At 50.3% G+C, this 24,636-nt stretch overlaps 1 protein-coding gene across 1 annotated transcript in view; it reads left to right on the top strand.

The window, feature by feature from the left end:
* Positions 1-24,636, top strand: part of LOC128268791 (serine/threonine-protein kinase NLK) — a 75,464-nt gene that overhangs the window by 30,689 nt on the left and 20,139 nt on the right. The gene's annotated exons all lie outside the window — the stretch shown is intronic.

Genomic DNA, 24,636 nt, shown 5'->3' with positions numbered 1-24,636 from the left:
CGGTCAACGTTCTCGTCGTCGCCATCGTCGAATGTGTTGTTGTTTTGTGTTGGGCACGCATCGGGCATTTGTTTTCCATTTCGACGACCCCTGCGGGGGCCGCTACGCTCTGCGTCAGAGAGGCTCCACGTGCCGTGACGCTGCTTTCGTCGGGGTCTTTGGCAGTGTCCGTGTCCGTTGGCATCCTTCTTGTAAGAGGGCGCGAGGATTTTTGCCCTGGTTTTTTTACCGACAAAACGCAGGTCTCTTCGAGTGAGAAAAGCCTTGTCTCTCACTCGGCGAGAGTGTGCGTTACTTAGTGTTGGTGGCGGGGTTCGTGTTGGTTCGTGGCAATTGTGGGTGATTTTGGTTGGTCGGTGGTGTTAGGTGTTGTCGCAAGTGGCCCTCAACGCGGCTTGGAACTAGAAATTTGTAATCGTAGGCTCATGTATTGAATTTGCGTTTAGTTTAGTAATTTTATCAAACTGTGAGTTGGAACCCATGTTTGATAGATGATAATAGAGTATAATATGACTACATATTGTTGGTTATCCGACGACCAATAGGAACAAATAGGAGTCTTACGACCGAGCTGATCTAAAGCAGAATATGTCGCGCAAGTCGTATAAGTCTAAGTTGTGCCTCAAAAACTTTGGCAATAGCATAACCGGTGTTCTAAAGCGCACCTTCGTACAGAATATGTCGCGCCAGTCAATTCCAAGTTGTTCCTTAAAAGCTTTGTCAATAGCATGATGCTATTGTACCACTAATTTTTATATGCGTTTGTTAGAGAATGTTAGAGAACGACTAAACGCAATTTTTTTGCATTCTTCGATGGTAAGTCCGATAAATTCTCCCTCCGACCGACCGCAGTTTAGCTCGGGTTAAAGATCCCCCAAATGATCGTCAATATTACAAATAACGTAGAGCAAGAACCAGAATTCAGACAGTAAGGCGGGACCGTCCTGGTCATGTCGGGGAGAGTTCGCAACCTTGTCGAGCCGATTGCTAACTCATCCAACGGTTAGTAATGTGTGTTAACGGAAATCGGCTATGACCTTCGGCTCCGCCGTTGCCCCAATCTCTCAGGGGTTGGAAAGATTTGAAAACTCGAATTGCAAAGGGTCAATTCGCAAAGGTGCCATCCGGCGGAAGGGATTACCTGTGCTCATGTGAAGGCATTGCACAAATTACTCACGTCTCTGGTGCGCGAACTAGAAACAGGTTTTGCTGTTTTGTGACGAACTACTTAACACCATCCAGCTTACCCTCACCTCGCGGGTGCAACGCTTTAGCACTCCCACTTCACTGGGCCCGCTCGGTCATCCATCATACGCTGCAGTGAAAGAGGCTAAAACCGTACTCAGACCTCGCGGCCCCGGCCAGCAGGCCGGATGAAGGTGAAGAAAAATGGCATTGCGATCGGGTTCGAAACTTCGGGTTCTTCGGGCTAAAAATAGCGCCAGGACCGCAAGGTCCGGCTGCGGCCATGTGAAAAATGCGGAACATTAAGGGGGGTGGCCACTTCCACCACCTCTATTGATGGTTCCCTGCTTTGCTCCGCCGATCAACTGGACCCGAGCACGCGGTGGCGGTACTTTATCGTAATATAAGTGTTTCTTCTCTTTATTTTCGGTTGGCGGCAGCTCGCGTCGTCTGGCTAGCCTTGAGCCCGAGTTCAATCAAGTTCAGTCTGCCACCGCAGCAGCAGCCCCACCAGCACCGCCATCATCATCATCGTGTCTTGTCAGCGGATGGTGGCCATTCTTTCTTGCATTCCATTCCCCAGTTTTGCCTTTTTGGGGCGAGAACTACCTAGAGAGAGAGAGAAACAGGAGAGCCCGGGAATGCCCTGATGAAGCCGGCCGCGCGCGACACATGTGGTGTTTGTTTTTGTGGGGATTCAGGATGCCGCCGGGTGGGTTGGCTCCAGTGCGCGAGGAGGTCTATCGGAGCTCGCGAAAATCCGCGCCAGGGAGTGAAAATTTGCAAACTCCGCCAAGGTGTGGCCGCCTTCTAAACACGCTAGAGAGTTGGAGCGGTGTTTCACCGCGGTTCGGTTGGTCCGGAGAGGTGGACTAAGGCGATGCGAATGGCTCAAACATGAGCAGCAAAAAAAGAGAAACAGCTGTGTAGCCATGTAGCCACCACCCCACTAGGAGCGGCGCTTTGCCGAGCGGGGCACGCAACAAACCGCGGGCGCCCGTCGAGTTCTGTGATGAGTTTGGGCCAAAACGGACGTGCTAAAAGTGGCCCCACCACCAGAGGAGAAGCACCACTCGCGTCGCCGTGAGTCAGCGTCGTCTCGTCTTCGATCGTAAAGGTTCATTATCCGCAAAATGTTCGCGCTCGTTTGGAGGCAGAAGACACGCACGGGTTTTCCTTCCGCCTTTCGACGTGAGTGGACTATGAGTTCTTCGCCCGCCGCGCTATCTGGCAACACGTATCTTATGCAGAGTGGCTAGCTGTGGGTGGGTCGGGTCAGGTTACGGGGCTCTTTCCCGATGCCCGCCCAGCCCCGGCAAGGTGCGCCTTATTGGCGCACCCTGATTAATGGCATGATTCAATAAAGCTGAACGGAAGCGTATCAATCGTTCACCCTTCGTGTGAAGGCGGCTAACCTTGATTAACAACGTCGGCTGGCAGTAAAAACCGCACGCCAGACACGTCGACTCGATCTGTCACCTCCGTAGTGGGGTCGGATCTTTTGGAGCGGAGTGTTGCTTTTATCCTGCAAAAGTAGCTTAGTAAAAATTCGGGACACTTTAGAATCGACAAGTGGCACCTCAAATATGGCCTCCTCTCTCAATACGGATTGCTACTGAGCTTCACAGTGGTGCCCATTTTAATTCGAAATATTTCTTAAGAACTAAAACGATAATCGGTTTTAACAAAATGACATTTATTTGAATGAATGGCAAATTACAAGAATGAAGGAAGTAGCGGTCGAAAATTGTTTTTATTTCTTGAGAGCTTTAGAACAAGTATTAGACATTTCATTTGAATCATTTCGCAGGGTTTTTGTTAATTTTCTTTTTAATAATGTAATGGTCTGTAATGAATTTTTGGTCTTCCCCTAATTAAAATGTCTACTTCGAGGAACACATATCTAGTGTATTAGAACGAAAAGTAAAAATTTTCTAGTGTGTATTAGCATCAGTATCAGATGATTCGACTAGGGTTACGACAGCTGAGCCCGACTTGTAACGTACATGAATTGTATATCTATCAATATTCGAAGTGCACGGGTTGCATACTCGCCAATCGAGTCCGATTGAAAAAAAAAAAATTCGAGTCCGATGATCTTGTTGACTTAAACGAGTGTAGCTAAATAAATAAATGTTTACACTTTGAATCGGAACCTACATCTTCGTACAAAAGATATTACAATCCTTCCCAGTGTAACTTAAATTCCAGTGGAGCTTCTCTTCTAGAAATAGAATTTTACTAGGCGGACAGACAATGAAGTTGGAAAACTGATCCTGACGAATCGCGCGTTGTTCTTTTCGTGTGAAAATCGTTCCTTGGAGAACTTCATCCAACTTCGCAACCTGTCGGCAATGCGTAACGTTAGTGGATGGACCCGCAGTGTGCAACTTTTGTGTGGATTTAATCAACCAGGAACCCCCCCGAGAAAAAGAGCTTCCCCGAGAGAACTCCCCGGTGTTGTTCCGTGTTAGTCCGCTGTTTGCCCGCTCCGATTCGATTACGGACGGGCGACAAGATGTCGCACGGCCGCCGGGGGTTGGGTGGGGGGGAGATGTTGTTGATGCACACTTCGCCATCAATCCGTCAATCTGTCGTTAGCTTTCGCCCCGTTCGAATTAACATGTTCTCCCTCTCCGTCGTGCGCTGCGCCGCGTGCGGTTGCGGTAGAGCGGCGAAAGGAAACAATCGGACAACAAAAAGCAAAGCAGCAGCAAATCCCTTACTTGCGGTGCTTGCTTGCGCTCGCGGGGCTCTCTTCTGGGTCCGGTTTCTTCTAAGACGTCTACGTCTGGAAGACGCGACCGGCGGTTGCCGGTTGCCTTCGGAGAACCGGTTAGACAACCTGCGCACTGCTTTGTTCCAGTCGGTTCCAATTGTCTCGGGATGATGCTTCTGCTGCCTGCCTGCGTGTGTGTGTTTGTGTGCATGCTACGCTTCGCTTGTTGCTGCTGCTGCTGCTGCCGAGCCTAAGGAACTGTGTCGAGAAGGAGGCATAGGTAGAAGGCACAAGAAGCCGACCCGCCGGCGCGAGAAGAAATGGAGCGCCTTCATCACGGGAGAGGTCTCTTCTTTACGGATTGTGTGCACCGCCAGGGGCAACTGGGCAGGAGAAGGGTCAACCCGGGAGTGCAGTACCGGTGAATAAACGTGCACACACACACGGGCACGGCTTAGGGCTCTGGGGTTCTCGAGAGGCGCACAGGTTTGCTGAAGCAGGTTTTGTGCTCGCCCGGAAAGATGGATTATGGAGAACAAGAACCCTTGGCGGCCGCCCGAGAAGAAGTGAAGAAAATGATTCATTTTAACTGACGACCGACGGCAATGGCGGCCTACTTCTGGGTGCGTGGGGTCCCTAATGCACCGCGCCCGCCCGTGTGTGAATGCACACACCGAGGATCTGGGCTTAGTCCGTCGCATCGCAGCCATTTTTAAGAGGCTTCGCGAGTATCGGCACTCGGCGGTCGAGCCCCCAGACCGTGGCTCTCCGACACTTCCCGGAAGGGCGCGCTAGACCGCAAGGATGTGCCTGCCAATCCTGCGACCTAGCTCTCCGGATGCGCTGAATGCATCCTCCCTTGGTTCCCGTTCGGAGGACCGCAATTGGGACAGATTATTCTACACATCCTTGTGACAGCGCGCCCAGCACACGAGAGCTGCGACCTTTTTTCCGGGCGATGGTAAATCGTCTTTCGGTGGCCACAAGACAGATTTGTCTGTTGTTGCTGCTGCTGGGGCCCGAGTGAATAGGATGTGTCAGTTTAAACCCACCGCTCGTAGCTCAACAAATGGGGCCACCGGTCAGGTCGTCACCGGTGCTACATGTTTGCTGCAACAGCGCCAGAGAGAGAGAGAGAGAGAGACAGACCGAGAGATTAAGTGCCTTGATGCGGTTCTGTGCTACTTTTTCTGTTCTGGGATTTGAGGCCGCGCCGCGACCGAGCGATCTTTTGTAGGGCTTCCTGGTTAGGGCCGCATGTTTGCCAATGATTTTCTCAGCTCGGTTCTACTTTTTGTTGAGCGCGTCCTGTACGCGGCTTGAAGGGACCCCTTTAAGGTGGTGGACGTTGCGACCCAGAAGGGTCCAATCGAGGGAACCTCCATTTATATTTTGACAATAGTGTGTGAAAAGAATGTTCTTCATTCGGCGGAGTTGTTGGAACATTTTGGAGCATTACAAGATGTATGTAAATATGGTCGCTCAACGATTAAACTCTGCCACTCTGGAGAACTAGCGGAGCTTCACAGCATACACCACCCCAACGCGGCCTCCTCCACCCGAGCTGCCGATGAATGAGTTATGCTGCCCGGGCACAAACAAAACAAGCAACGGTCGTTGCACTTGCGCGTCCCCCTGGCTGGAATGGATCCACTTTTATGGTACCCTCGCACCCCACCGTCATAGACCATGACTCCCGCCCGCGGAGTGTTAACAACGTGCCCGCACACACACACATGCCGCTCTAGGGGTCTCTATTACATCGTTCGGTGCTTTTCGGGGTGCCTACAACTCTTTGCGGTGCCGCGACCCTCGAAGTGCCAACGGCCAACGGAGTCATTAACTTGTTACGCACGGGGGCCGAGTCACGTCCGGAAGAACCGCTTTTGTGGGGAGGCAAGACAATAGTTGTAAAATCCGAGGTCCTCTCTCGAGTGTCTTCAGCACGTACCTCCAGAACCGAGCACAGGGTGGTGAAGTCATCGCCAACAACTCTGCGATTGGTGCAATCGACGTCACCTTCTCGTTCATCGGAGGTTGATCATCATCATGCGCGTTGGTCCGGGAAGGTTGCTTGAATTAAATCCCGGCCGAGAACCCGCTGTGTTCTGCTGTCCATTTTGCGATCTCTCTCGTTCTCTGTCTCTCTGGTGGTATGGTCAACAGAGAGGAGGGTGGTGCGAACATTATGCTTCTCGCCCACCGTCGTTGGCTCGCTCCGCCATTCGCACGCTTCACTGCCAGTCTGCGCTAGTTCGGTAGAGTAATCAAGTAATTGGCCTCTGTTGGCACAGAGTGCGACCATAAGCGGGCGACCGACCCCTTCGCTCGGAAGTCAGTCCAACGAAAGAAGACACACCGGGCTGCGATGGAACAACAACAGCGCACATCATCATCATCGAGCGCCGCCATCATCGACCGGAAAGGTCGTTTGGGGGATATCAACCCAGAACCAACTGGGGTGGGGTGGGCCTCTTTCGAAACCAGGCTCTCCATGTATGGTGGAGAGTGGACACGATCTGCCAAATCGGTGCGGGATTGTCCTAGGTCGGTGACCTGCGCTCTTTCGATATGCTCTCTCATCCGTGACAGGCCAGCCGTACACAGGATTTCTTACCCTGATTTCGTGGGGCGTGAAACTAGAAACTCTGGACATTGGAAGAAGAAACTGGTGTCTTTCGTTTAGAAACCGATTAATCGGTACAACGCAGACAGATGATCTACGGACGAGCACCGTCGAAATTGCATAAAAATCATTGGAAAACATTTTGGGTTATGGTCCAAAGACCTCGACCTTACTAGGGAGAAATATTGTTTTTAATGAGTAACGAAGTACGTGGTGTTCCTTTCTATTTCCGACCCTTCGATACTATTCTCTGTTCATTCTGACATAATTTGAAAATAATATTAGCTTATTATTATTACTACGGATATTTTAAAATTTGAATAGTTTTCAGACTGCAATATAATCTAGCTTCTGAATAATTATTCATTAAACTACCGTTTCTTACCATGTATAAGTCGTACTTTTTCAATTGTTTCGGGGCTTTGAATTCTCCTGCAACTTATACCATACAAGGGTAGCCACCAGTTCTTGGATTAGGAGCCTTTTTTCATCAAACAAATAGAAAAACATTTTAACAAACAAACAAGGGTTTAGCAAGGTTCGAAATGCTGTTGGTACGAAATGTGCTCAGATATGGCATTATTTCGAGAAGCCAGTCTGTCTGTTCTCAGTGAACTTAAGCGGAAACAACAAATATTTTAAATTGATTTTTATTTATTAATTCAAATGTTATCATTCCATAGTTACTTAAACGAAACATAAGTAAAGTAACCCTTGGGTAATGAGAAACCATCACAAGTTGAGTTGGTGAAGAGTGGAGTATGTTTTGAAATTCTGCTGTTCAATGTCATTTATTCTCTACGAGATCTGTTGTTGATGTAACCGAGACCCCGAGATGAATAAAAGGGCCTATTGGGTAAACTCAGAACGCGCTCCCCATACTTAGTTTGTCCGTGTGTTAAAGAGAAAAAAAAATCAAACATTTCGATGCTTTTGTAACTGACTTCCGCAACCATTTTAGAATTTTGGGTCTTCATAATGGCGCAGTAAAAATGAAGTACGATTCAGGGCCGGCCGATGCCATGAGATGTGCTCTGAAAGTCCATGGAGCGCGCTAGATACCCCAAGAGCCCTCTAGTAACAACAACAACAACCCGCCCAAGGCAACCCAATGGAGAGGGTATCATTTACTTAACCTTCTGCCACAATGCTGCCGACGTGCTCTCGAAAACGGAGAACCCCAACGTTTTTATTACACCCGGCCTTCGTGCCTGGTGGTTCTTGCTGCCCGGGGTTGCACCACACTTTGCTGCTGCCGAGAAGTCTTCAGGTTACCAACCACTGTTCGCCAGAATATTCGCTCTTACGACCAAACGGAGCCCTGACAGAAAAGGGGGAAAAAATAGACAGTAAGACCTTACCGCGCCGCGTTGTCCGTCGGCTGCTTCGCGATTCTGACGAAAGCAGCGGAAAAATGGGGTGTCTGCATCGGGTGCAACATTGCACCACACCGGACCGGGGTCGGGGACGGCCCTGCGCCTTGACATTTTTGCTACCGTTTGCTTGTTTCGCAGCTGGGCCACGCTGGTGTGCTGATCCGTTGCTCAACCGTGTACCGTGTACCGGAGCTGGCCAAGGCCCGGGTCGGCCTGCCGGCCGCCTGTCTGTCGTCGTCGTCTTTTTGATGCAAACTTTTGCTCCGCTTGCAACATCCAAAAAGGCGCCACTGTCTGCGCCCCGAGTCGTCTTCTCGACTTCAGTACAATTGTGCGATAGAGTCTGCCCGTTCTAGCAACGTTTTCATTTCGATCGTTTATTAATGAACCATCTCTCTTTCTTATCGTTTCAGGTGAGTTGATTCTTGTCCTTCCCGAACAAGTCGCGCGCTGTTTAGGTGTGGAGAATAGGGAACCTGCCGATTGCTCTCTGGTGGTAAAGTACCATTTAAATAATCGTACACCTTATAAAATGAGACTTGTTCACTAAACATAAATAAAAGGACGCCGTTTGTTTTCCGAATTAAGATTCGACACTTGATAGTGGCCCACGGAATGGCGCTGTTAATTTAAAACGCTATGCCACATAATCTACGGGTCGACTGGGATCGCCAGCATCATCGCCAGCCCGAAAAGGACTCGTGCTACCAATCTTAGCGGCAATCGGGTAGCGTATGTCCCTTTAAGACTCACCAAACCAGTTGCGGTGTCGTCTGAATTTTGCCTCCAATGATGATTATATGTGTTGAGTGCCGCGCCGCGCGTACTCTTTAACGCCGAATCTTGGTTCCGAACCCCTCGGAAGACGGACGCAAACATTGTGCCCCCCAAATGAGTGCACGGGGCCGATTTGGGGTTTAAGATCCAGGCGTGCGCGAGGCAGCTGCAGTTTGCTTTCTTGGGTTGGTTCTCATCGTTCGCTTTCAATTTTTACAAACTACCCTCGAATGTCTTTGCGATGCTCTACGTGCCAGTAAAAGACACCGACGAAGACACTTGATTCCTTTTGAGTTTCAGGATTTGTTTGCTCGATTTTATTTTTATTTATTAGGAAACGTTTTAAAATCTCCGAGACGACACATCCACGTGTCACAAAGGTGACCGCTTAGGAGGCACGAATTGCGCTGTTGGGCCATCGTCCAGCCGGAGCCGGACACACCTGCACCGCGAGCTGCCTGCTCCTGTTGGATCTTTTGCTGATCGGAGAAAATAAAAACAGAAGATCATCGAAACCAGTTCACGACGCCAGCCACAACACCACACAGCCGGTTCGCCAGGTGCGCGCGCTCCATTTTCGTGGATGTCCATTTCATGAGGACGAACCGCGTTCCGTGGCGTTCGGCGCGTGCCTTTGCGGCCGCTGGAGGGCTTATAATCGAAATCGAAACGAAACTTTTCACCTTATCGTACGACGGGAAGGATTTCTCGTTCGTCGTTTTTTGTCCTTGCCGTTGGTGGTCGAAGTGGTCGCACGTGACACGCTCCGGTCCGGGCGGTGCTTTTACAACATTATCGCCGAGCGAGCGGCAGCTGCTGCGAGTCGTCGGGATCACCTGTCGATGCCGCGCGTTTCTTTATTTCCGAGACGCAGACATCGCGCATCCGCATCGGGCCGTCGGCCCGCCGTGTCCTTCGTCGGTGTGTGCGCGGTGGTGACGTCCGGGCGCGCAGCTGTTGTGACCGGTTTTTCACGGGTTTGAAGGATAGGATATTTTGTTCTGGGGTCTGTCTGGCTGGCAAACGGGGGCACTTGTGTGTGTTTTTTTAAACCTCCCATTTTATGGCAGTATTTTATTGGGCAGCTTTTTTAAACGCTGCTATACTTAGAGATTCTCAATTAAATTACCGTAAACCCTGGCTGGCTGGCGCGTCACGCGTGTCGTTTTGTGGTGGAACCGTTTGCCAGACACACACCACCTTGCGTTGCGCTGGCTCGCGGATGGAAATAACCTGCGCCATCGTTCGGTTCGCTACCATTTTGGTGGAAACGTGGCCTAGAGCAGCGTTTTCCCTGAGCCCAAACCGGAACGTGTTCCCGGTGGATCGTTCGCGCTCGTTTGCACCGTAATTACAAATCGATTTTCGGCCTCCTGAGGCTGTCGCTGCCGGTGCCACAGCCAGCGTGAGCCAGCCTGATGAAAGGTTCATAAGAAAACGGTCTCGATCCCGCCCCGAACTGCGTCTTCTGTGCGGTGTGGCGCTAAATTTTGCCAAATTTGCTGCGTGGGTTTTGGCGATAAGCCCAGTGGTGGGCCCTCCTGATTACGCTGTGCCTGGGCGGGTTTTGGGCGAAATTTACTGTCTTCGCAGGCGCGCTCAACCATCTAACCTTCGGCGCCAGGGTCCCGAGGGTCGCCGCCCGCTGTGAAAAACCAAACACGCGCACAGCGCAGGGTTTTTCCTTTGCCGGCTTGGTGGCGGCCAATATTGACTACCCCAATCGGGTGTGGAAAATCAATTTGCAGTTCCCGGGGCTCGATTCGGCAAAAGAGTCAGGCGAAGTGTAGTTTCCGCCTAAAATTGCGCTAGGTTTATAGCTGCTTGGCAAGTGGAGCGAAAGTTAAATTGCAGGGTTTGTTTGGTTCATTTTAATTTTATTTAGCTCAAATCGGGCGGGGACCGCCCCAAAGGGTATTTCACCAACGAGCTCTCAAAGTGTTGATCGTAAGCGAAATGCAATTAAGCGCGCACAGTTGATTATGCAGCAGCACATAAACATGGACGGTGACAACTTTTGAACGAATTATTTTATTTGCTCGGCAGAATGCAGAGGGTACACACCAAGTGCTCCGTGCCGTAAACTAATAGTAGCTCCCCCACGGGTAGGGCAGAGCGCGGCCTTGTTTACCTTGGCTCGATGGCGGCCCATCAAGCCCCCCGGAACGGGGACCGGCTTCGTGATGACATATCATCATGTCCGGGCCACCATTTTGCCTAACTTTACCCAGTTAATGTGCTGCCCATTCGATAAATCATCGTCATCATGCAATCCAGCGAAACTCATCTCATCGCCGCCTTTTGGGTGGGGTCCGCCTATGAACCGACGATGAGTCCTCCACCTTTGCCATAAAATGTGATTACGAAGTTCACTAACTAATTCACAGCACACAGCACACACACAAACCACCCGGAGCCGGTTCTCGGTCCCGTCCGAAGTCGTTTGCCGTCCTGATTAGGTTGGGCCAGGCTCACTTCCGGTTCCGGTTGCACCCAGAGAGAGAACGAATTTATGGCCAAAGCTTTCGCTCACTCAACAAGGACTTCTATTGGGGAGTAGCCCCGTTCCTTCGTATCCTTCTTTTATGCGGAGCCACATGTGTGCGTGTGTGTGTGGCTGGGCTTATGCCGTGCAGGTGCGCGCGAGAAAGAGCAACGACAGGAAGCGACCGGCCGTTGACCCCGAACTCCTTCGACCGGGTTTCGGATTTGCTTCAGAAAATCCCGCCGCCACCACCAAAAACGGTGGCGTTCCTGGGCGCCCCAATCTGGTTCGGGTGGGCCAGACATATGGCGGAAAACGAAAGGGGACGGAAGGATTGTTCTTGCGTGTTGCGGTTGTGTTGCAAAAAACAAGAAAATGCGGAACGAAACACACAAAAGACGCAAGACAGCTGTTGCAGCAGCAGCAGCACCTCGTCCTGTGTTCGACGTCGTCGCCGTTGGGCTAAAGACAACGAGACACAGCGACGATATGGATGAGAGGGCACGCTCGGTGCAGCTCCAAAGAACCTTCAGACAGACGGTTGGCTTTTTTGTGGCAGGATTTGGCCTTAAGACGTCGACCGGCAAGTGTGTGCTTTGCGTGGCGTACGGATTTGTCGATATTTAGCAAACCGAAATAAATCTTAGTTTGGCCTGTAGCATCAATAAACCCGATGCCTTTGGCTTTTGCTAAAGCGTTATCCCTAATTTGCATTTTCATTAGCGATCCCTCCCGAGGAGAATGGTTGGTGATGAAAGCGAGCAGTTCTGGTGGTGTTTGAATAATTGGCCAACCAAGCAAGACTCAGTCGGTCGCGGACCACTCTGAAACGGCTTGAGGCAGCTGTGTGCCGAAGGACCGATGGCTGGACCGAAGAAGGAGCCCACAGAATGTGCCGGGAAAGATGGCATTGAAATTTAAAACAGCAAAACACTCTCGCACCCCGAAATCGCACAATCATCATTATGTTGCCAAGAGCGCACTATGCGCGGCGGCCGATGAGCGTGCCAATTTGGGCCTGGGATGGATTGCGCGCGCGCTGGCCAAGGAGACGAGGGGCGTTTTGAACGTGCCGAAGAACCTTTCTGAACTGGAAGTCGGTGCCGGTCAGTCAGTTGCGCTGCGCGCTGCTTCGCTTCGCTCCCTTCTAACGCTCTCGATGTGCTCCTGTGCCTTCGAGCAAAGTGGTCCGGCCCCCAACGGCCAAATCAACGGCTGGAATCTTCGGCAGGCTCATAAATATGTATCCCAGGCGATTAACGGCCGGCCCGGGCTTCTCCACGGCCGCTCTGTGGAGCCCTTTTTTGAAGCCCCAAGTGACACGGCGGAGGTTATTGACAGCGTTTGTGAACCGGGCAGGTCCTGATCCTGAGACCGGTCGAGACCCCTCCGGTCTCGGTCGATGTGGTCGCTGAGCACAGAACGATGTGCGGTTCGTTTTTTACGCAACATATGTGTGCTGTGGTGGCGGCGACCCTTGAAAAGCCTGTCGAGATGGCCCGGACCACCGTCGGGCAGCGCTGCAGCGTCATGTGGTTATTATTTTCCTTTAGCTTATGCTGCTGCTGCTGCTGCTGCAACTGTTTTGCGGTTGGCCGAATTAAATATGTTCGTTCTTTGGAAATGGAAAACGTTTCGAATTTAATGTAGTTATTAATGTACGAAGCGAGCTGCTTTTGTGTGTCTGTGTAAAATGGAAATGGAAACCTTGCCGGATGTCCGCACGGATGTGATCCTAACGCGCCACAGTTATAATGTTAATTTTGAAAACGAGAAACGAACGCAGGCCGCATATTAAATTACCAATTTGGGGGCCTAAGGAACCGTCATTAGTGGCGTCGTACAAGTTTATTTTCAAGCTCGGGGTTCTGTGGGTTGATGACATCGTGACCACTAACACGTTTTCTTTCGGAAATGGTTACTTCTTTCAACAAGTTTTCGTAGGCTTTCGAGTCACAACGATCATCCACGTAAGGTTACTTACGGCTTAGTTCAATGACAAAAATGCATCCCTCAGGCCATAGCGGTTTCCTCATTTGCTCGTTAATGTTGAATTGGCACGCTAATTGGAAAAAGCTTCTTCGTTGAATAGTTTACGATGTTTGGAGTTTTTTTTTGCAATGTTGCAAGGATGATGTGAATTCTTCGCCACGCTTCTGCTTATTTAAATTCTGCATTTTGAATATAAAAACTTATGAACAATTTGTTTGTAATATTGTTTTGGACACATTTGATTATTGCAAAAATTCAACAACCTCTTAAAAGTGATTAAACCAGTAAATAGACGTAATCCTTTTTTCAATTTAGTCAAACGTTCAGACAATACACTTTATTTTGCGAGTCACTGTGAGTATATCAAAAGTTAAACAAATACACGGTTTGTGAAATGTTTTTACAGACGGATTTAAAAGTACCAAAAATAAAAAAAACTCACTGAAATCCCGGGCAAACCAAAGCATCACCTTAGTAGCTGCTACCGTTTTCCCGATTATATTCCCGGATTTCCGGATAAAATATTTACGCAGCGCAAATAAAAACCGAATTTGACAAATATTTTCCTAAGCTTTTCCGGCTCGATCGGGACGAGGGCGCCACACGAGAGTCGGGGGCGCCACCTTCTCAGACACTTTCGCCCAGCCAAACGAACCCCGATGGATAGGGCGGCGGCTTACGCGTGGTTTATTGTCCCGTGACGTGGCGGCAGCGCGGTGCGCTACTGTGACGAGACACGCGGCCCGCCGCAAGGACGTGAAAAATCGATTACCGCTGACGACCGAATGCCGCCGCGGCGCCGCCCACGGCCAATCGGCGGTTGTGCGGTTGATCGCTCCGTACCAAATCTTGCCCCCCGGGGGGGTCAGGGCTGGCCACCACACCGGGGGAGAGGATGTGTCCCGATGGTCCCATCGGCGAAATGAAATAGTTTCCCGTGGAGGGCCTCAATCGCTCTCTCTCGTTCCCGGGTTCAACTCTCGCTCTCCGGTCCCGGTAGCAATTTTCCTTCGGCTCGCAAGGTCACACCAGGGAGTCGCGCACATGTGGTTTCCGCGGACGGACGGGACCGGGATGGTTGAGAGAGCTTTCGGTGCTCGACCGTCGTCGGGTGCTGTTTGCTGTGCACTTTTGCGGTGTGAACGCATTTCGAGTTGCCCGAAATCGCTGCATCATGCCGCCGGCACAGAATTACCATGACTCCCAGCCGGGTAGGTCCCCCGGCCATTGGAGCACCTCCTCCGAGCGATGGGAGCGTAAAATGGAGCGAAATGCGCCATAGGAACCGACCGTTCCGGTGACACATCCTTGAAATATGTTTACGGAAACCATCATCATCCACTACTCGCCGGGGAAATTACAATTAATATTCACACACGGGCGAAGGCAGAGAGTCCCCGTCAAGACTGCGCTGTCCCCGGGTAACGTAAAAGATTTTCCGCTTAATAAATTGTTCATCGAAATTGTAATTAAACACGGACATTTATGCTTTCCTCATTCAAAGAGTTACAATAAAAACGATGTAATCTATAGGTAGCTGTGTACGAGGGTGATCTGATATGTTACCGACCTGAGCATGGAGAAGGCACTAGTAAATGAAAGCTAGTGGATTTTGTTGCTAACTTTCAGCTCACCAAAATTTCTGTCAGTTTGTAGACGCACAGTTGTTGTGTAACAATCGTTTGAGTAGATGTCAGTGATTTTGTGAATCGATCGATTGAGTATCGAAGAGTCAACAAATATTTTGTTTGTTTTTCAAAGCTCTTATGTTTAAGCCAAAAAAAAAAGTTGGGTGAGTTGGGTTCTGTGTATGAGCACTTTTTACCATCATTTACTGCTGTGAAATTTGTTGGCAGTCCAATTTGAACGTGGCCTTAAGAGACGATGAACGTTCGGTTCCTGTTTTTCACATTTTAAATCAACACGTTCCTCAGTGGTTGTGGTGACGAAAATCTACGAATGACGGTTTGTACTGCTTAACTATTCACCTTATTCATCAGATCTATTACCAAGCAACTTCTTGTTATTCCCTGATCGTAAAATTGCGCTTTGAGAACAGAGATATTCGTCAAGTGAAGAGGCAATCATCTTCTTGCTTCATTATTAGGTCGGATATTTTTCAACTCACCTTCGTATTTTTTGTTCATGTATAGGAGCTGAGATTCGATCGATCCCGTGGTGGAACTCATGTTTCACGAGGCCAACCATACGATGCTTCATGCTCCACGCACAGTCAGAAAAAAAGAAACATGAAAACGAGCCGCCCGAGATACGCCTTTCGTTGTCGAGAGCCGTGGAGCGTCCCGAGGCCGCCGATGCTCGCGATATGTGCGAAAGTGTCGATAGTGAAATGCGCGTTTTTATGTCGATCATGTGCCGTCTTCTCGTCGCCGTCGGTGCGTAATTGATTTCACCGCTCACAAAAGCATCAAACTATGCCCAAGATACGAACCACGGGATTCGTAGCTCGAATGCGGCGGTCAAATATTGTTCCACCATCGGTGTTGGATGCCTGAATCTCTCCCCAAATCCTTCCACCGGCTGCCCGGGGAATTTAATTAATGTTTTCCCAAACTTGGCATTTCTGGGACGCCGTTCTGGTGGAGGTGAACCCGGAAACAATTGCAACCACCATCGACTCGATTTCCAGCAGCAATCTATCATCCCGCTGGGGCCGGGCCGTCGCCGCCGGGATTCGGGCGCCTTATGTAAACACGCGCGAGCCGAGCACTGCTCGAATTATTGGTGGGGCAACAATAATTCTGTCATCGGTTCTGGCTATACACAGAGAGCGAGAGAAGTTGCATCCGTTGTGCAAGATGCGCTTCGTCGGGTGGGATCGATCGTTTATTTATAGCCGGCACCAGCCGAGCCGAGGGCCGAGAAGCGATTTCCGCTGAAACGAGCTGCTTAATTGTTTATGGCGCGCGTATCCGAAAAGCATCGATTGGCGGTCGGTTTTATCAATCACACACGCACCGGGTTGCCTTGGGCACTCGAGACACGTCGTAGCTCGCGAGACCGAGAAGTCCTCTTCGGTCAACCAGGAGGTTCACATTTCTCGGGTGTGATTCGTTCGGCTCCCTCTCCGGGTGGACTCCGGGTGTCTGTTTCGAGTGCATTAAAAATCATAATTAATGTTGATTTCCTCCAGCCCGGTCCGAGGGGCTGTGAATACGTGGAGACCTAAAAAGCGAGGCCATTTCCGCCGTCACACTTAGAGTTTCTCTCCGCGTAGTAGTGGTGGTGTGCAAATTAAAATCGAGCGAAAATTAATTGCTCGAATAATTCTCGCCCGGGAGTAAGATTTTCCGTGTTTCGGTCTCCGGGGGCCATTTGCTGGCTGGCTGGCTGGGTCGAAACGGAGGAAGGTTGAAATGTTCTCCACCACTTCTCCCCTAAAGTGGCGAGTCAGCGAGCCGCGAGAAGTGGTACGGAGTCTCCGGTTCGCTCTCGGAGAGTGTGGTTTCGTGAAAATCGCAAGCTCTTTGAAATTTTACACCGATTTGCAATTCAAATTCTTCCGCACCCGGGGTTCGCAGGCGGACGGACGCAGGGTGTGGTGTGGTGGTGGTCTGCTGGTCCGGAGTCTGGTCACTCCGCTCGTACTGACGTTCGGTGTTTCTTGTAAGTCGATAATGCCGTCACAGCCAGCCCGCCGGAGCTCCATGGCCGGTCGTCGGTCCACTCCGGTCGAGAGATATAAATTTACCCGTGGGTACTCCCGGGGGGTGCCGCGCCATGCTGGGGCGATAAATTGATTTTTTTTTACTAAAAAATGTCTTGATTTTCCGCTGGGTGGTGGTGACCCACCCACAAATGTCCGAATGTAAATGAGTGTATCAACGCTTTAGCGTATTCGACGTTGGCATCGGCGACAGATGGCGCCACTGTCTTCCTCAGACACCACGATCCCTGGGCTGTCTAATTCAATTCGGCCGCCCCAACTTCCGTGGGACAACGCGTCCGATTAGTTTATGGTCTGCTCCCCGACCGAAACCGAGTTCTTGCGCCTCTTGCGGAAGCGCACGTGGCTTGGGTTTTTGCTTTTCGTGTGCTCTTCCCCGTCAAGGTCGCGCTGGTGGTGATGGTCAGCTTTTGTCTTGGACGAGTCCTATCTTCGGGGGGTTGCTCTGATTAAGTTACAGCACAAAGGGTCCCCACCCCTGACCAAAACCAACCCACCCACCGGAAGTTCCAAAGGATGCCCTTCGGGCCGGACATTCATCGGCCGACGGCCTCTCGGCCTTCGGGTGCCATACTTCGTACAGTCATCCGATGTGGTTTCTTTTAGACGCAAGAAAGCAAATGGCCCCCCCCGTGGGAGGAGCCCATCACCACCCTCCGGGGATGGTTTTATTGCATACCGGCCGGGCGGATAATCCGTGAAAATTTCATCGAAGAAATCGTGCGTCGTCTTCGTAGTCGCCGGCGATGACGCACGACGGTGTGCGCCCGTGGTGATGGTCCCTAAGAAGATGGGGGTGGCCAACAAAGGCGGACAAGATTTTCCTTTATGCGCTGATCAAGGTTTTTTGGTGTGATGGTCTTGAGTAAACAGCACCAGTCCCAAGGCTGCCGCGTAGTACTCCCGGAAGAGGCAATTCATTAGACAACGCTCTCACCTTGGCCATCGTGACACTCTCCTTCCGTGTCCAGCTTTGTCCCACCGGCCACCGAGACAAAATCATTGTGAATCATTGTCGGACATAATTTTGCGACAGCAATTCCCTGGGCCACTAGCACTTTTCAGGCCATCACTACTACTTCATCGGCCAGCCTCTCGTGCGCATAAGCAAATAGCGAAGCGGAACCTCCTTCACGGGATGGTTCCGCGTGGGGCGGACGTGTTCTTCGCCGCCCTTTGTCCGCGACCCGGTTCTACGCCGGGGTGGTCCGGATTGTCGATCGGTAGTCATAAAGTGTCACGAGAAATGACACGTGTGGGAGTGGGGGATGTTGTGATGGGCAAATGACTTCAGGCAGGTAGACATGGGCGCAGGCGGCTCGGCACTTTGTCTGGACTGCAAACCACCGGAGCATTTGTTCGATTAACTACTATGTGCGATAAATAACGAGCTTTAAATTAAAAATATATAAAATGTAGCCATATCTATTAGTTAGTAAAATGGTTTGAAAGGTATGCTTTTCCTCTTTCAAACGCATCCCATTTCAAGCAAATCGAATGACGGAACAGAACAGCAGCATCTTATGGACGTCTTTTCATCGTCTTCCTAGTCTCTACGAGTCCTCTTGAAATCATTTGAATACCACACAAACTCTTACACTCATCGCCATAAACTTGTTGTAGCAAATTGTAGGTCTTAATACCTGTTTTACCAAGTTAAAAAAAATAAAATTGGCTCTTTGTTCCATGTTTAACACACGTACATAAACGTACATTTAATACTGGCACATTAACGCACCTAACTTTTGAATCCGTCATCTGATTTGCATCAAATTGAATGCATTTGAAAGAGGAAGAACATACCCTTTAACAATGTCAATAGTTAATAGATGGCGCTACATTTTATATTCCTTTAAAATGAAATCTCGTTATTTATCGAACATACTGTTTGTAGCTTCTGAGACCCGCCAGTCTTGGCCATCGAAGGGCCAAGAACTCTTCCCCACAGGCGCGCTGCACACTGTGTCATTACATCTCTCTCTCTCTCTCTCTCTCTCGATTCGTGCTGATATCTTGAAGTAGTTGAGACGTTGAGCTGGAAGCTAGCATTGTCTGGTGTCTCACGAAGGCAACTGAATTGCCTTGACTCCGGCACGACTTTGTTATTATGTGGCGCGTCGTCGTCCTTTCGGGCGGGCGGCACACAGTCTGGTCCTGTTTCCGGTGCGATGTTCGGTGCGCGCTTGCGATGGAGGAGAGCACCACCAGTGGACCTTGCGTGTTGGACCCAATGGAAAGGAATCTCTTCTTTGTGTTGCGATGAAGATATTAGGTAAATGAGTTGCGTTGGGGGATATCAATGTTGCCAGCGCCCGCCATATTGCTCATTCGCCCAATCGTCGACCAGGTGTGGGGTCATAAACTATCCTTCAAAACCTGCCGTTGGGACGAATTAAAGTTTTTGGGGATGAAACCAGAATCGTTGGGATGAATTTAAGAGTGAAACCCTCCGGAACCGATGTCGTCGCCACGGGAAGGTCTCTCCGCGTTTCGGGCCTAGAAGGGCCTGTCCTTGGACATGCTCCACACAACACAACAACACGGTTTGGCAACACGAAAGGCTAAGCGCCGGCTACTTGGTGCCTCTGGAACTTCTCCATCAGCCAGCCAGCTAGCCAGCCCGTCATTCGCTTCCTTTCCGGATCCTCGTTTATGGACACGTTGTCGAAAGTTTATTTGTTGACACGGGGTGCTCGTGACCACTTTCTGTCGGTGCCACTCACAAGGAATTTAATTACACGCGCGCGGCCCAACCGAAGAGCTTTTCGGTCGGCAGCGATCGGTGATTTTTCGGGAAACCCTTTTTTCGCGCTCGCGGGCCAGCTGTTGCTGGCGCGACGACGGTCATGTAGGCGCAAAACCTGCGTCAACGGAGCGGCCCCCAGGATCGATAGTCCGACGTCCGAAACATGTTTGTTGCGTCGTCCCTCCGCCAAGGTGAAGGATTTCTGCTCTGCCGCTGCTGGGCTGGGCGCTGGTTGGTGCCCTTTCCGCTATCGGAATGTGCCGCCCGGCGTCGTGATGATTCTATTTCCAGCAATCAACGACAATCAGCACAAAGGGCACGGCGCTGATATTTCCACGGCCACCGTTGTAGGTGGCAGCCCCCAACAACAACTTTCCTGTCTTTGGCGGCCTTCGCGCCAGGATCGACTTCCTTAACGACCCCGACCTCGACGATGACGCACGGATCGGAATATTGTTTCGGTCCGGGCGGCGTGCTGGGTAAATGGGTCTCGTTCAATTGCGGTTTAGCGCGTGGGGCGTGGATTTTATGCGAATGTTGCGTGCTCGCTGCGGAGAAGAGTGCGGCACAGTTCATTCGCCTCGAGCAAAATGTTGGTCTAACCGTTGAAACGGTTTTTAATTGAAAAAAGGATGCCTGTCGTTAGGTCGTTTAATAAGTGTCCGTGATTTTTTAACATAATGTTCAGAATGTTGTGCGGGGCCTGAGCTTGTTAGTGGTCTCATAAAAAAAGGTCACCAATGTTTCATTTGAACAGAATTATGTTAAAAAACAATACCTTATCGAAGCTACCATCCGTGTAACAATGGACACACAGCCTACAAGTTGCCACCCATAACGATGGACACAAGCTAGATAGCATAGGAAATGTCTCATTGACAATTTCCTTCATTCATTTGCTGACAGTAGTTCTAAGAACTACTTCACGATCGACCATTATCTTCACATTCTGACTAAGAGATACCATCTTGTTTTTGCCTTTAAAGGCAATAGCCGGTCGCCGCACTATACCATGTTTTCGGTTGATGAAAATTCCTTGTATCAAATTCAATTCCACTATTTGGTGACCTCCGAATATCGGACTTTATGATGTTAGCTTTTTTAAGGCTCTCCATGCATGCAATCACAACCTTCATTTCCAATTATTGACTTCTGATAGGCTGAGGATCTGATGTGCGAGATAACCGGATGATTTAAAGCATCCAAACCATAAACTTCACTTTAAAGTAATGGCTGAGGCTTCCGTTTATAATTTTATTCCTCAAATCGATCAACCGAATTATTATTCAACGAGCACTTCCTGAAGTTGTTGGACATTTTCTTCGCTGCTGAAGTGCCTTAATAAATATACAGTTTTATGTAGTACTTCCCATATTGTTACCCAAACAGCAGCGACTAAAATCAAAGCAAACCATGGCGATCAGCAGCCAGAAACTTTACGAATGATCCGATATTTTTTGCGCATTTGCCACGTTTTTATCCACATCAAACGAAACGAATGTTATGACACTCAAGAAAGTATTGCAGTTATGGTAATAATTATGTAATGGTGCTGTGTTGGGGTTGCCTTGTCGGTACGTGACGTCATGTTGTTTTGGACAAACATCGAACAAGAGATCGTCTTGAGGGCGGCCGGAGAATGAAGGCGAAAGTTCGGCGCTGTTGCAAGTTATCCTTAACAGTGAGTCGGTCGTGAAGTTTGAACCCGTTTTCCGTTGCAAACTTGCCAGCGAAAATAGCCGCGACCGGCCAATAAAACGCAATCACTTTTCCTGCTTCACTTTTCGCCACGCCAGAAGCCAGAAGTCTTTGGTTCGCGTTTTTCTTTCCCGCAGTGAAGTACCGTTTTAAACTTATCCTTCGGGCCGCGGACGCGCGCGCGCGTACGCCTGATTGTTGAAGTGTTCTTCGCGATTATCACACCGCTAATGCGCGCTCCAGCCGCTTCATCCTTAGCCTCAGCATCCACAGCTCTTCCTCCGATTAACTTTCCAAAGTTGGTCATTTTGTGTTTTATTTACAAAAACTCCACCCGACGCCCAAGAAGTGCTTGAATGAAACAAACTCTAATACCCCTCTCTGGCCGTACTTGTGCGCGCGTCACGACGAGAGTCGCGAGTCGACGACGGGGTTGCTTCTCGATGCTTTTGTGGCTTTCTTTGAAGAATCTTTGAAGTACGACTTTTTTCACCCACTTTCCGAGAGGCTCCGAACTGCTCCGGCGGCGGCGGGAACACACAAAGCAAAGCGCAACATCAAAGTGGTGGGTAACAGCAGGATCTAGCTCGATCATAACCCCGGCGACGTACGGACCCCGCGGCATCCGTGCCGTTTCCTGTGCGAAACGATGCATCGTTCGGGGTTGTTGGGCTGCCCGCGGGGAGCGCTGTTTTATGGTGACGACTTCTGGTGCATTCCTCGGTCGCTCAGCAGCAGGTACAGGGAGCTTAAGGAGATTAAAAGAGCTTTTTTATGCGCTCGCAACTGACGATGGCCGAACGACCACCAACGGGGGTCCACGGCGTCTCTTCGAATTCCTCAGCAGTGTCCGAGAGAACGCATCCTTTTTCAGAGCCCCCACACGATTGGTGGTGGGAATCTGTGTGGCATTTTTGCGGTGGGACCTTGTCCGTCGGGCCGTCCGGCAGCGTTTCAAAGAAGGCTCTCGACCAAGGGGTTTTATTTTTGTTTTTAATTGTCCCCAACGTGGCGCGTAATAGGTGTTGTCACGTTTATGGCACCGTTATGCTGCTGGGGAAGCACGTTGGCGAATGTGTTGCGTAAAGAGGGCGAAGCTTCGACCATCAATTACCGGGCCGGGCCATCCACCGGACCATGTGTCTAGCTAACCACCGCGAGGCTGCCGCGGGGTGATAATTGGTGAGGTCATTTTTGTGGTAAAGATATTTTAATCTTTTCTTGTCCTTGAGTTTAAGGTGCAACTACGCACCGCTTTGGTGCACTTTAAATGTTACCATCTGTCCAGCTTCGGGAAGCTTTGTCGTACTTACTCCATTCCAGAGTTCTTAGCCTTAGTGACTGGGTTTAAGCACTGCCCTTCAATGGCGGACAACATATACGCACATACGCGGCACGCAATCGTCCGGTGTCTGGTGCTAAAATTCGTCATGTGGAGCCGATGTTTATGTGCCTCATTTTCCCGGTGGGACTATTTCCAACGGTGGCAATCGAATTTATTATTTAGTAACGTTTTTTCCGTTTCGTTCGAAGGCGTCCTGCGGGGTGACAGTTACATGATGTTTGTTGTCCGACACCCCGGCCGTCGGTGGCTAAAAGTAGCCGCCTTTTCCGACGTATCGATATAGCGCGTCGGTCGGCCGTTGTCATGTTAGATACTCATCAGAAAAGGCGCCCCACTTTGGTGCTTTGGTCGTTGTGTCCGTCTATTTAAGGACCTCCGTGCATTACCGGCCAACGAAGAAAAAAGAAGAAGAGAACGGAAAATATTTCATTACACCCATTTGCGTCATCATTTATCATTGCGCCGTGACGAAATAAGAGAGCGAGAATAAGTGCGAGAGTGGCGCTGTTTATTCTAATTTCCTACCGACCGGAAAAGCTACCGGAAATGGCTTCGAAGAACCCTGCTTGAAACCACATCGTTTCGTCGCATAAACCTCTCTCTCTCGGTCGGATTCCGGTTGGGAACGGCGCAGAAAGCAAGGCCCCAAGGTCCTGGCTCGGTGAAAACTGTTGGCCATCAGACGCGCTCCAGTTTCGCCCGAGCGCCACCGGGGCGCTATTTGTAGGAAAATTAAAGGTGTAAATGAAATTAGCCACCGTCAGGGACGGCACTCGGGACGACCGGTGTACTGGTCTGGTGGCTGTGTGTTAGTCAGCCCAAGGCCCTGATCCAGCCGATTCTATTTTGAGCTTCACCTTCTTCGGTATGCGGTCGTCCATCCCGCTGAAGTGATTCGAATATCCTTCACGTAGTCCTTCCAGCCTTGCCAGGCTCGTTCACTCGCTGACTGACTACTGACTGGCAGCTTATCCGCTTCGTCACGCCTCCCCCGTGAGGAAACAGCGCGCGTAATAGTCCAGAAGAGGAGCTTAGTCCTCGTGGGGACGGCGGCCTTCCGAGTCAGCGGCCCGTCAGCAGCTCTCTCCTGTTGGGCCGGGTACATCCGGCCGCTGTTGACGATGTCTGTGGGGATTCGTGGACGTCAACGATGACGCGGAGTCGCTGCCGCCACCGCCGCCGAGCATACATCATCCCTCGTCTCCGTAACGGGCACGACACTGACGTGCATCAAGATTTGAATTGAATTAAACTTCGGCCCCGTTCCCGTGTCACGTGTTCGCGACGCGCACACAGTGAGTAGCTAGAGTTAGGCAACACACACATCTTTAGAGGGAACTAAATGGCAATGTTGTTGGGGTACTCGGAGAACTTCCAATAACACTAATTCGGACAAGTTCTTCACTCCGTTCCGTGAGAGAATCCGTCGACCCTGCCCGATCGACGATAGCTCCATTAGAAGACGGGGAGGGCTCAACAGCGAGCATAAGTAAAATGCACCCAAGAAATTTACATTCCAACCAACGAGGACAATTCAACTGTTCTGCTCAACGCGACTGCTGGGAAGAGACCCATTCAATGACCCACACCAACCATCTCGTCCAAATGGCTGGGCTGATGTCGTGAAGCTATTTGGCGTGCTCCCATTCTAAGTCACTGCTGCTGATTGACCGGTCGTGCCCGTCGCGTCGACGTCGCCAATGGAATGCGCTGAATGGTCAATTCTGGCCGACACGCCGCAACTAACAAGCCGTGCCTGCCACCACCAAGTGCCCGTGTCTTCCAATCCAATTAACAATTTGATTGCCATTGCTTCATTTGCGTTGGAATTTCTTAAAACTCGCGCCCGCAAAGTTAGTGGAATTTGGTTGCGTTGCAACATTTGGCCACAGTTGTGGGTGGGACCAACTTTGACAGTTTGCTGATCACGGTTACATAGTTTTCGCAACAACCGTTTTTCGCAAATCAACCTCCACTGAGTAAGAGCACTTTGCGTTCA

Source organism: Anopheles cruzii, chromosome 2, assembly GCF_943734635.1.
Source record: "Anopheles cruzii chromosome 2, idAnoCruzAS_RS32_06, whole genome shotgun sequence".
Lineage (NCBI taxonomy): Eukaryota > Metazoa > Arthropoda > Insecta > Diptera > Culicidae > Anopheles > Anopheles cruzii.
This window is presented reverse-complemented; position numbering and strand designations above follow the sequence as displayed.